This window comes from Diuraphis noxia, unplaced genomic scaffold (assembly GCF_037042655.1).
Source record: "Diuraphis noxia isolate RWA-SAM2 unplaced genomic scaffold, SU_Dnox_SAM2 contig0004, whole genome shotgun sequence".
Taxonomy (NCBI): Eukaryota; Metazoa; Arthropoda; class Insecta; order Hemiptera; family Aphididae; genus Diuraphis; species Diuraphis noxia.
Window position 1 is genome coordinate 55,136,415 of NW_028301714.1, and position 15,385 is coordinate 55,151,799.

Here is a 15,385-nt window from a genome sequence, read left to right on the forward strand (position 1 = left end):
TAGTTGACCCGTTCATACGTTTATCAAGTCCTCTCAATTAATTAAATTAAATAAGTCAGTTCGAAATGGATCCTGAACAGAAGAAGGTCGTTGCTATCGCAAGCTATATTGCTTTGAGCCGTGCGTACTCTTAAAAAAAAAAAATCCAAAAGAGAAAAACGTAAAAGAGGATGGTGCATGGTTTCTATACTTCAAAGTCGTGAGAGATAAGTCAATTATATTAATATTTATAAATAAAAAATAAAATAATATACCTAGAAAAATTAAAAAAATTAATAAAATTTGTTAATACTTTTACCAAACATTTTCTCGTAGGCATAGTGCTATAAATGTGCTGAGTAACTTAAATAAAGAACCGTTTGGGAAATACGAAAATTTTTGTAGGATGTCTGCAAGTGATTTTGAGTACTTGATTAATAAAATAGGGCCTCTCATCAGAAAAAAAGACACAAATATGAGGAAAGCTATTCCAGCCCAGGAGAGATTGGTCATAACATTACGGTTTTTAGCTTCAGGAGATAGCTTTGTAAGTTTGTTTTACGTATGGTATCAAATCAGATTATTTCAGCTATAGTACACAAAGTTTGCAGTGCTTTGGTTCAAATCCTAAAAGATGAAATAAAAGTAAGTTGGACATTTTTTTTAAATTCAACTAAGTTATTTACAAATTTATAAAAATATATATATTATAATTTATAATATAGTGTTGAGAAGAATCTGAGTAAAAGTATTTAAATAATTTTTTTTTAGTATTTCTGTGTTTTTTACAAGTTACAACCCCGTATACATAATAATATACTATATATAATATATATTGATTATAAAATGTAAATACTTAAGCGTAGATTTAATAGATTCTTGATATATTCATTAATAGTTAATACCAATGAAAAAAAAAACTTTACTTTATTAAAACTTAATAACAAAAAATACATAAATATTTAAACTGCAATACAAATTTAAATCAATATATTTTGATTTAAACCTAATTAAATTTAAATGGTTTAAGCATGGAGTAATACATATTATTATAATGTACCTACATAATAATGAGTAATAGTAATAATTGCCAGATAAAGCGGTCGGCTGAACTATTGAACCTACTTGAGTTTGATTCTGGAGATGATACATTTTGATAGGGAGATTGTGATGGCATTGTAGTTAGATTTTTACATTGAACATCTTGCTGTCAGAGAAGTGTTGTAGGTGAAATCTGTATTGCCTGATAATTAACTTTATCTTGTGTTGAAATATTTATATACGATGGTGTTGTATTACTTTGGATAGTTGGTATTCGTGCCGGTAAGGTAGACACGGGTTGATCGTAATAATAATTAGCTAGGCTGGTAAAGAGAATTTTCATAACTATTCATTTTAGCATTGAAGACCAAATTATCAATGTTATGCATTATTATTTCACGAGTTTTTTCATCAAAACTTCTCAGTTTTGTTGCCAATAAATCGGTATACAGTTGTACATCATCTTTAAGGGGTTGTTCTAAAACGCTTTTTAGTATATCAAATGCGTTTTCTATACGCTTTTCTAAATCCACATTACTATTGATTTTTTTTTGATTTTTTTTTTGATTTTTTCTTATCCGGTTCTTTAAAAGTTCTACCTGCTTTAGCTTGAGTTTCTTCCTCACCGATATCCACATTAAGAAGATCGTCATTATTTGGATTCCTATCTTCCATCAATAACGTATAAACTAGTGATAGGAATTGTTCGAATAGGTTTATTGTAAATAATTTAAATATTTGAATATTCGAACAGTCGAATATCAGTATTTGATGCTACAATATAATACGTAACGAAAATATCATTCGTTTAAGTTTTCGCGCAACACAAAACGTTTAATAATAATATTATATGGCGTATAAAGGCCTGCGAGAAGTGGATTTGAAGCCAGCGATATTTACTATTTGACAGGGAAATTTATTAAAATACAAAAATAAAAATTGTGCTAGATACTGGAATATCATAACTAAATTATTATTAATAATAATGTATAAGTTACAACAAAAAAATAATAAATAAATAAATGGTAACTACGATCAGGTGCCTGCAAGATAAGAACTATTTTTGTATTTAGGTCGATTAATCATTGACATACATTATCTTTAGTTGTGTAGATATGAATTAGTTATTAATAATAAATAGTATAAAAAGCTTGCCATGAAAAAACGGATAAAACAAATTAGGTATTGTAGCATCGAATACTGATATTCAAATGTTCGAATATTCAAATATTTGAGTATTTGAATTATTTACACTAGAACTATTCGAATTCGAATATTCGAATATACATTACATTACTAGTATCCACCAATTCCTAAAAAAATAATTACCTTGTGTTCAAAACTTCAAGACATTTTACTGCAATATTATTTTGATTATTATACCTTAATTAAATTTAATGCTTCTGCCCGCTATTATTTTGAACTTATAAAAATATGTATGAAACTACGTGTAGAGTGTATACACTGTATACTGTTCCTATACGATATAAGTCAATTAATGTACGTGGCTGTTCAAACGTGGGGACAATTGGACGAAAAAAAAATAATCAATCCATAAATAAAAATATTAGAAGTAAAAATAAAAACTAAAACACAATTTCAAACAAAATTATAATTCACGACCCTATAGGACAGTATTAAAATATTTAAATAGAAATTAAAAAAATGTTAAAATTAATATATATTTTGTTTTTTTTTTTACTCGTGGAAAATTAGGCCATTGGGTGGTTTTTAACTGTGGGGAAGGGTACTGTAGATTTAAACACGTATGTTTCTTAGTTTTGGCAGATTTTTTAGTTGGTATCTGCCGTGCCCGGTTGAGGGATGGCGGCACTTCTCTCCGGACACCATAACTTGCCCGAAGAAAAATGCCACCCGTGGCCGTGGTTTTGAACCGGCGTTGGTGTGCATCGCCCCCGACGACGCCTTAGTCCGCTCGACCAGTTGGTTGATTTATTAAATTTTTTATGTCCATATTTTGTCCCTATTTGAATTAAAATCTGCTGTAAAATATTTTGAATATTATTATTTAAATCCGGATTTATATTCTCTTAAAACACCTAAAATATGGTGCATTTTTTTCCTATAGTGTCAAGTATGTCTTCTGTGTAGAAAAGTTCCATTTTAAAGATGTTTAAAATTAATGGACTTTATTAATTTTAAAAACACGCAATCACAAAACCAAAAATATGTATTTGTATTTTCGATAAGCAAATACGTTGTTGTTATCAGTATAGGTTTGGTAAATTAATATACATAACGGCCCAGCGACTTAATAGTATTATCAATTGCTTATTTTTTTTTATCAAAACGTATACTCTATATACTCTGTGTTACATAAATCATCTACATTTTTACTTTTGTATGACTACATAAACTCAATAACAATAATATTATGTAAAAACATATAAATCCGGATTTAAATTACCTATTATCAATATAAATAGTATCTAATGATAAACTAACAAAATGTAAAAATGAAAAATTATTAATTGTAAAATGTATTATATGGGAGTTTACGGCTTTATTCATTATTTTATTTTACTATTTCTTATTCAAATGAATTTATGTTAGATTATTTACCATTTTATTATAAATATTGTACGCAAATTTTATTTTTTAATTTTTTATTTCATTCAAATGCCTACCAGCTAACAAGAATGGTTAACCATTTCAACAGAGTGGGAGGAAAAATGGAATTATCCGTTATATAATTACACAGTGGATCCGAATATATAAATTATAAAGGAACATTTAGTGTTGTGCTGATGGCATTAGTAGATGCAAATTATAATTTTTTATATGCTGACAGTGGGTGTCAGGGTAGAATTAGTGATGGTGGCGTTTTTAGAAACACAGCATTGTTCAAAAAAATTGAAAATAACGTATTATTACTTCCGGCAGATCAACCCTTACCTACTAAGATTCTTCCTATGTCATATGTAATTGTAGCAGATGCTGCTTTTGCCTTATCTATAAACGAAATGAAACCTTGTCCGGTACCCTATGCTAAGGGTAGTGTTGAAAGAGTGTTTAACTACCGTCTTTCAAGTGCTCGCCGGGTAGTCAAAAATGTATACGGAATAATGACGTCTACTTTTCGTATGTTAAGGAAACCTATATTATTAGAATCAGAAAAAGTTACCAGTATAGTTATATCATGTGTTTTATTACACAACTTTTTGAGAAAAAGTAGAACATCGTCGTTAAGATATACTCTACTCCACACAATCGACAATGAGGATGAAGGAGAGTTTATACCAGGGACATGGCGAAATGAAATTGACGACCGATCATCAATGATTCTATTAAGAAATGTTGCGAGAAAATCAGGAATAGAAGCAAAAAAAAATAAAGGATGAATTCACCGACTATTTTTCAATCACTGATAAATTACCATGGCAAGACAAATATTGTTAATTGCATATTTAAATATATTATAATCAATAAAATTAACTTACTTCTGTATTTATAGTGTCCATTTTTTCATACACCAATTTCAAAAACTTTTCATTTTTTCATAAGCAATCCAACTTGGTTTAAATACGTTGTCCGTACCTGCGCCTGATTTGCTGCTGGCCTTTTTTTTTTTGCCAAAAGTGGTCGAAATGTTGACATTAGCGATCCTTTTTTTTCAGCTCTTTAGTATCTACTGGTATGCTCTATCCTCATTGAGACTTTTATTTTTTTTCACGAATCAAAAACTATATTACGATTTCTATGCAATTGATCTTTCGGATCCTAAATCGCAGTTTCTTTTTCATAGAGATCTAAAAACTCGATTGTCAATTCGTTTGTCCACTCAATATTATAAACAATTTTTTATTCATCAAACTATTACTAATGAATAAAATAAATCACAGAACAATAATAAGGACGTAGGTACAACGACTGAAAAATGAAGATATTTTATTTTAATAACACACACTACAACAGCTGCACATAATAAAATAATTATAATAAAATGTGTATTGTATTAGTAATATTAATTATAACGTTATCGAAACTCAATATGAAATATTATAATGTTATAATACCATCATTTCGCTATTATTAATGCAGACAATACAATAAACTACTGTCTGAAATATACAGAATAATAATAATAATAATAATTAGGGCTCGGAAGTTGATGACCTTAAAAACAATAAAAAATTCCCTAAAAAATATGTAAATATGACATAAAAATGGCAAAAAATTTCCTAAAAAAATGACCTAAAAAATTACAAATATTAGTTATATATTAACAAAAATACATTTTTTTAAAAATATTTTACTCTATTTTACTATAAAATTCAAAATATGACATAAAAATGACAAAAATTTCCTTAAAATAGGAAGATAAAAAAATAAAAAAAATTTGTTTTATAAATTTATCAAAGCTTACAAATTATTTAAAAATTAAAATCATTGCATTGTACAATTAGAGCGTATTTTATGTTATCAAAAGTAAATGAATGACGATTATCTGTTAATAAATATTTATGATTGGAAAAAAACTTCTCTCTACGTCCACTTAGGTGATTGGGGCAAATCTGAAATGTACCAAATCATCAGCACTGAAATCATCCGGAAAACACTCACTTGAAGCTTCTTCACCATTTAATATTTTTGAAATTGTTGACAACGACAAATGTAATCGTCGAGATGAAATTGAATAGGTGAAAATTTCAAGTATCTGCGGTCATTTGTTTTAGAGTTACACCAAAATAAGGAAATCGCTAAAAGTGAAAATCCAATGTTGTAAAAATTTAAATTTCAAATACTCATAAAAATTTAATTTGAATTTCCAGTGGACTTTTTATTTGTGATAAAGATTGATAAACTTGTAAGGAATCTTGTATTAAATTTAAAACTAAATTTTTTTATGAATTTCTAGCTTAAAATAATTTGTGAATTTTCGTGATTTTTACATAATATGTTGTCAAAACTCAAACTTTGAATGCTTAAAAAAAAAATTGTGACTTTGTATTCCTTTTATTTTGAAACTGCTATTGTAAAAATATGTTAGGAGCCTTGTATTACATTTTCAAGCTTTTCTGCCGTACAAATAAATTTTTATCAATTTTAATTTTAAAAAAACTAATAATGATCGAAAATTTCAAATGCCCAAATTGCATGGTGGATAGAATATACTTATATTAACATTCGGTGAAAATTTCATGTATCTATGTTCATTTGTTTTAAAGTTACATCAAAAACCAAAATCGATTTTGTCGAAAAACGAGTGTGCGTAAAATTTCCCGTTTTTCCTTAATTTTTAGTTTGTTTTTTCTCGATTATTTAGAAAAGTATTAAGAATTTTTCACTTCTGACCCCCCAAAATACCAACTAGATTCACTCTCTGATCGAACGAGGTACTGAAGTCAAAAATCTAAGCACTTTTACTGTCCCAAAACGTGATGACAGATACAAAAAAAAAAAAAACACACATCATGGTAAAATCATCGCTCCGCTTAGAATCTAAAACTTCCAAAAAAAAGTGTGTAGTGCATCATACAAAACATTTAAAGCCGAGCTAAATCTCACATACACTTCTATGTTCAAACCTGTTTATAAGATAGTGACTGGGAGTATATATATGCCAAGTGTAAGAGCACCATACACTTTTAAATTTTTCATTATTTTTAAATACAATTTAATATAATATATTTATATTATTTTAAATATGTTTTTATAGGAAAGTGTGTTTAAAAAAAAATTTTTTTTTTTAATATTGAGACTTTTAGGAGGTGAGATGATATGTGAGTTATATGCCAACCAACATTGGTTTGATACTTCAAAATAACTTTTATGTATATAGTGTGCAGATATTTTTTTTTTTTTTTTGTAAGGAGAACCCGCGGCAACATAGGCCATTGGGTGTGGGGTGGTACGGTAGGGATTATTTTTGTATATTTGTTTGTAGGTTTTTAATTGGGTAGGGTTGTAACACGTGTTTGTGTAAGTGTGGCAAGGATATGTTGCTAAAAATCCCGGGTGGTCACCCATCCGGGAGCTAGCAACTGCGGCCGGTACGTACGCTCAGTGCGTTTCCGCAAATTGAGCGTACGACCGCGCCTCACCAAGCCACTGTGCAGATATTATAATAGATATATAATATAGTTTATATAATGTAGCATCAAACTAAATTATTTTAACTTTGTATTGGCAACAGTATAAAGTTTATTTTCTCGCATTATATGATGTATATTATCTTACGTAGTTTATTGCCACGAACCGCACAAAACGCTGTATAATATATAAATGCGTTATATATATATTACATGTTATTATTATGATGTATCTATCTGGCGTAGATGATATCTGAAAGTAGTTTATTTTATTTTGTAGTCCAATTAAGTATTTCAAGAACAAAATATGATTTTTTTATTGCTAGATTTGCGTACTTACTTGCTGTTTTGGATATTTAAAGTGATAATACATTATGTTTCATGCGATAAAAAATAAATGAGAATACTATATTTACGCATAGTAGAGTTTAATATTATGACCAATTTTATATACTGTATTGAAAAACTTGCTTCTAGGTCAAAAATTGTAAAGTTTAGATAGGTATAGTTCACTATTATTTCATTACTTATTGGCTATTGCAGAAAAAAATTAAATAATAATCACTTTGCTACAAATGTATTATTTTATTCATCGACATTCTATTTTAAAACTGAACCAATTAATGTTTATAAAATATACATACTCCGGTGAACGACTTTAATAATAACAATAAAATAACAACAACAATATAATAAAACAATCAAATAATTATTAAAATGTATTTTTATTTTAACAATATTAGGTCTTATGATAATTTTGTAGAATACAGGAAAGTACTATTATATAAAAAGAACACTTTTGTCATCCTTTTTCCCGCCTGGGGTAATCATTCCACTTCTCTGCCTTTCCTCTACCATAAAAGCGGCATTGAATCGTCGATTTATCATAGTCACCGACCGCTGCTCGTGTATGAAATATTCTGATTGAAAAAAACAATCGTACACGTTTTTAGGAGAGATGAAAATTAAAACGTGAATTAATAATATTTGAACTGGGTGCCGGTAACGCCAAACGATTATTGGATTGTATTGTTATTAATTTTGAAATGAAAATGTTTGATTTCGTTCAAACGGGAGAGTATAATTGGTTTAAAAGTGTTTTTATCGACGCTAAATATAAATTATAATATATTTTATGTCATGACGTTGCGTTGTATTTATTATTTGTGTTCTTTAATCCGAATTATTTTCCACATTGCAGCCATGCAATACGTGCGCACACAAAATAATTTTGTGATCTCGTTGAACCATAGTTATATTTTATTCAAAAGTAATTCGTGTAGGTAGGAATAGCGAAGATGAATAAACGAAATTAATAATTAAACAATCTTCGACGTTTGCGTGAGAACGCTGCAGAGAATGTAACATACCTATAATATACAGGTTTTATCCAGAAGATTTTATGGTTTAAATTGTCATGATATTATATTATACTTACTGGATAGTATACAATCCAATGTTATCCGAGGATAAATGAACCCGAGATGAGCAATCTACTTGTGCCGGAGGATAGAAATAACTTTTCTTCTTCTTTTGTACAACTAGTATTTTCAAGTGAGTGAGCCATCCCAAAGTAACCGATCAAAAAGTAAACTGCCTAAAACATTTTTTTAATCGTTAAAATTAAAAATCGGTCTCACACACAAACAAATAAACATTCATTTTTATACATTAGATTCAACCCTCATCGTGACATATGTCCTATTATGATTTTGTCAATTTGAAATATCAGAGGCATATGAAGAGGCATAAGAAATTCTAATAATATGTTAAACACTGCTGACGTATTAATATATCACCACATAAATATAAGTCATCGTAGTATCATCGATACCGGCAGACAGGGGCGTAATTAAGGGGTGGATGAGGGGGATATACCAGAGTCTATATAATGTGTATATTTATATATTAATTTGAAGCTTATGGAATTATATGTTTTATCGTGCTGACATCACGACGAAATATATTAAATATAATTAATATCAAGAAATCTATAAATTATTATTTAATTTAAAAGTAAATTTTAATTCTAATATATTCAAAATTTACATTTTTAAGAAATTATTATAATATTGTATAGGTACTAAATTGTGTAGAATTTTAAAGCACATTAGTTTAAGAATTTTTGATAAAATAGTTTTCCTAGATATTGTACTTGAAAATCTAAGTATTTTGTGTGGAAATATAATCGATAATATCGATAGACAATTTATAATTCTATTTCTTCTTGTTTTTTGTTTATTAAAAATTGATACGTCTATCGATATAGCATTTGAGTGAAAATTCAAACTAACATAGTCGATTCACTCTAGAACTCTAGAAGACCCTTTATTAAGTATTAAATATAAACAATAAACTTAATTTTGTATATACCATATTATATACTCGTATATATATATATATATATATATATATAATATATACAGAGCGATTCACTAAACATGCTCATCCCCATTTTTTTTTTAATTATGAAGTTATTCAAGATCTGATTTTTTAAATCTTTAAATATACTCAAAGACCATATTCTGAAATTCTTAAAAATTTTGTACCACTTAAGAAGTGTCTTGTGGTGATACAAACTTTTTATTTCAAATGAGAATCCCCTTTTTTTATTGTAAATTATTCAGTGCATAATTCGTTTTATAATTTTGATGCATCAAAATTAAAATTCGAACGAGTAGTTTCTTAGTTATTAAAATGTTTGTACTAAAGATTATAGTCCTTAAAAATCGTTTTATAGAATCATAAAATACACATATACTATTGGAACTAGTATTTACGATACTTAATGGAATGTTGGTCTACTCCGCTCATCAACACTTTAACACTTGAAGGTTTTAAATTATAACTAATAATGTATTTGTACGAAATTTGATTTCGTTATAGAATGAGATTATAAATGTAAGTTGTCAAATGTCATACAAAATAACGAAAACTTAAAAACAGTAATAATTATAATGTGTGTGATGGGCACTCGTAATAAATGTGTGCAATGTGACCTCGTGTTTGTTTCCGCGGTATATTCGTCTTTTCGGCAAAGGGTTGACGGGCCGCCGATGCCGACGAGTATTGCATATGTGTTTAAATAATAATATTATATGCACTGATTTATCGTGTTCCAGACAGGAGCAACCACGCAACGTGCCACTGTATAATGATAATATGTAAAGTGTAAACGATGGCATTGGGAATGTGTATACAAAAAATGTGTATAATATATATAATAATATGTAATACTACACATTTGAAACGATCTGCTGCAGCGTTAGTTTTTCGTGAGGTTATAGTAATAATGCCACACAGTGTTGAAAATAAATATGTATAAAATGCTGGTGCAGCACCAACTTCTCTGCGATTTCCTTTGGGATGATACGTTTTTGGCTGTATGTGGTTGTGGCCGTGGCGAGATTCACCCGGTTGTAAAAACTACAGAACATATACAAATAATAATGTATAAAACCGTATTTCTATTATTATCATTTGGAAATTATCAAAATCTAAGCATTAATAATAATATTATTATCATATTATTTTTTCTGCATGTTGTTTTATTGAGTGAATGACAACATGTGCACAGTGGAGTGATAAGCATCTATACAATATATGTGTTCGGGTTTTTTATATAGATTTTTTGTTCGTCACCATTCAACGAGTAAAATAATTCTGCAGCTTCATCATTATTGTTGGTTTTGCAGCGATAATTCCGGTTGTCCTGATACCACTGTAGATATATATTCTGAAACAATTTCAAGTGAAGTAGCCGTTGGAATCATTATCGATTAAATATTTTATCTGGTTTCCGGTTGTTATAAAACATAATACATACCGGATAATCCATTAAAAATAATACACCACAAAAACTATTAACGTCTCAATAATATTTATTTATTTTTCATGTAATATTTCATTAACAACAACATTTTTCTTAAATTATTATTTTTGAGTGAGAAAACCATAAGGATATTTATATTCGAGCCAACGAAGAATAGGTTTGTCACTAAGATGAAAATATTGGGCGCTATTTGTGTATTTTTGTCGGTCAAAAACGTTAGATAATAGATTTGTAATGTAAGTTTTAACTGTAGAAAATGTGAAGTCTATGTGAAGAGCATTGTTTTTTTTTTCGTTAGGTGACCATAATGGAGCATTTGAAATTGTTGGTAATATTTTGAATTAGATTAATTGAATTTTATTTATATGTTTTTTTGGCATACCTTACCAAAATGGGGGCAGTTTAGATACCAAGGGCTGAATAATTTGTTTGATGAAAATCAGGGAACATTTTTAACTTGGAATGGTTTGTCTATTAATTAAGTGGTAAAGTATTTTTAGTCGTCGAAATTCTAGTTGTAGTTTTAAAGAAACGTGTGGATTCCAAGTTAATTTTTTATCCAGGATGTCTCCCAAATATTTATGTAGTTAGTAAATAAGAAATATTATTACCATTATGTCCTAGAAGGCTAGAAAGGCTAGATAATACTGTTGTACCTATTTTTGATGAGTTTAAAATAATTTTCTAATCTATCACATACTGCTGTGCTATACGATTTTCCCAAAAACGTTGTTTTATAACGATTTAAACAGCAAATTTATGCAAAAGAAATATTTCCAAAATCGTAGGAGTTTTTTTTTTTAAAACAATAATTATCTTATAGGTATTGAATGGATCGTTCTGTGTGTAACGTATTACAATATATAGGTACTTCAGTAGTATTGAAGTATTTGATTTATTATAATATTACCTATTATATGTTTAAACATCCATCCAAACTATATAAAAAAGTGTGGAGTTATATACGGTTCTAGCTTTATAATGTAGCTTTCATTTTTAAAATGGGTCATTTCTCACTGTTAAAATACCAGGTTTATAAAAAATGTTACACAATATTATTATTTCAAATATAGTAATATTTCAATTTACTTTTTTTTTTTTTAATTACACGGAAAAGTATGGTTCGATTAACAACATTATTGTCATGTGAATTTTCATTTTACCTTTTTGTTATTACATTTTTATGTGATTTTATAATAAGTTTGAATTTTTTTTTACCGTGAATTTATTGATATTTTTTTCTGTATCTATAACCCAAAATAATTTCTCATATACTAGAGAAGATGGCAAAAGAACACTAATAGAATATAAGACATATTGTGGTAGGTAACTATTAAAATATAATTAAAATGTCAATTGAATAATAAACTAATATTGATCTACCTGATATTCCTGATATTATATTTATTCATAAAACAAATATTTCACGATTTTGTCGTATTGTAATCTAAAACTTTGAGACTTTGAATATTGAATATTATATATTGACTAGGAAAAACGTTTTTAAACCCACATGATTACTTTAGTCTACATTAAACAATATTATATAATATATATGCACATCAATATATTATATACATTATATATTTAAATTTATTGCGATCAAACGACAAAAACTGCACCCTACCATGTGTCCCATTAAAATCCTGCAGCCATATTAATAATACAAATAGACAACTTTTTTTCTCTTTCAAAATTTTTTTTGTATATATTAATGTATCAAATCACTACGCGTATAAACTTTGCATTCGAGTTTCACGATTCACCGCGTCAGCTTCCATAGTCTGTTGAGCAAATATTATACGCTTGAGTTTAAACGGTTTTAATATGCTAGTATACATATATAGAATCATTTATATGTGTGTGTGTGTGTAATATATTATATAATAGTTTATACGTTTTTGAAATATTATCGTAATATTTCGTAAGCAACTTTTCTTCGTTTGGCTATAATATTATATTTAATAGACTAATTTTTACCACGTATACATCATTTCTACATATTTATAAAATGATTATGCATTAAATAACTGCGTATAGTATAATAGCATTAATAACATCAGTACCTATGTATATTTTATTTACTATCGTGTATTCGTGTCTGAACGTGGATTATATAATGAATCTTTTAATTAATTAATTACTAGGTATTTAATATAATATTATCCACGTTGCGTAGTGGTGCTGTCATGGAGTCATTTCATTTCACAACGGCGGTATATTATTTAACATGAAGGATAATTATTTTCAAATATTAATTCTATCGTTTTTCTACATATTGTATAGATCATTTTTAATAATTTATTTAGTATAGATAATGATAATATATAAATATTCTTTTTATCGGCCTTGATTCCAGTAACCATGCCAATTAGCTATTTTAGAGGTTATGGTAGATGTTATTACGGTTGGAAAGTTGAAAATACGTGTATATGTCATCAGCGTAGCTATCATCGGGCAAAGCAGGGCAGTGCCTTGGGGCCCCTAGAGCTTAGGGGCCCTCAGAGCACTTGGTAAGTTTTAAAATACATCCGTAAAATAATTGAAATAAAATTGAAAAAAGGTTGTAATAGGACCAAATTTTTCGCTCCAGTTTCTCAATGTTTACCATCTAACTTTTCCTGAATTAACTGAGACGTGTAATGTTTAACATAGTTATGTAAGGATATAATAACCAAATTTGGAATGATGGAACGTGATATAACAAAAGTGTTCATGGCAATTTTACTATTTTATACCATTCCTGTAACTTCAGCAGGAGCTGAAAGATCCTTCAGCAAACTAAAAATAATCAAAAATTATCTTAGAAATAGTACCGGACAGGATCGACTCAAATATTTTTCATTGATTGCAGTTGAAAAAAAGGCAGCTTCAAAATTGGATTTAAGTGAAGTGATAGATCAATTTGCTAATATTAAAGCTCGTAAAAGATTATAAATTTGATTTGATAGCCTTTATTTTATTTTATGTGATTAGATAGAATTAATAAATTAATAATGATAAAGTTTTAATATTTAAAATTTGTTTTAGTAATTAAATGGGTTTCCTTTTTATTTTGAATATCAATTTATTATCTGTTTATTATTTTCATTAATGGTTTTATAGAGGTATTTATATTTTAAACAACAATATAACGTATGTGGTTTTTCCTATTATATAGAATTAAAGAGCCTAATTTATTAATTGCCCCGGGGCCCATTCCCATCTTGTTACGCCACTGGTATATGTGGCAAAGTTTTTGCCACTTAGAACTCGGGTGATCACCCATCCGGGAACTAGTGGTAGCGGGCAGTACGTACTGTCAATCACGTCACGTGACTGATTGCAGCAATCTTGCCACGCCAAATCACTATGCTTATAAATTGTGATATTATGTTACTATATCATATAATTTGGTATCTAATACCTAATATTTAATGTAGGTAGTTTATTATAATAGATGTAAGTCATAAAGGGACTTATACGAATTATATTTTATAATTAAAACCACATAGTTGATTGTATTATTTCTCAAAACGTTAAATATTTGTTTATATTTTATTTATGATTAAATATTTACTAACCATCTATTATAATATTATGTTTTGAAACCATACAACTAAACATAGTGTTATCTATTAAACGAGTTGAAGAGCGTATATCATGAATGTGCTATTGAATAAATATTTTTCACGTTCGTTTGCGTTTAAAAACGACAAACGTCGAACACACGCAAACATAATAACATATCAAATATTATAATATGTGTATGGGTAGGTACTTAATACTTATATACTTTATAGCTACCCGCGAACCTAGCTGGGATTCAATCACCTTTTATTTTGGAAACGATTTATCACCAATTAGGTATACGTTTTTACGTTTACTCAACAAAATCATAACATCAAAGTTGTATACTGTCTATGATTCGTTTTTTTTTTTTATTGAATTTGCAACAAACGGTGTACACTTAGTAATTATTATTTCAAAATCAACTATTTATTTTAATCATATTACATTATAAATGCATCATTGTGACGAAGGTGGGCCATTTAAAAGACTTATAATCTTAAAAATGGTGAATTTTATTGAATATATTTTTTTTTAAATTATTTTAAGTTGTTAGAAAACAACATTATCCAAAAAATTATATTTTCAAAATTTCATATTATCAAGTTATTTACATTTTTAATAATTTATTACAGAGCAAAATTTTTTTGGAATATTTTGATTTATAAAACTGAAATTTTGGAAGAGTGGAAATTAAGTTATAAGTGTTGAAAGTTGAATGAAGTGGAGTGGTACAGACGGTACAGTGTTACCCTGAAAAAGTGGATCACTACTACTTCATACTATTTGTTCGAAATTTAGTTTTTATGGATTGAAATATTTCAAATACTAAATTTTTCAAAAAAAACGGAATTTGTGTTGTCATTTAAAAGAGTATATAAATTAAATACAATAAGATAAAAAAAATATTAAAAATATAATAAATTTAATA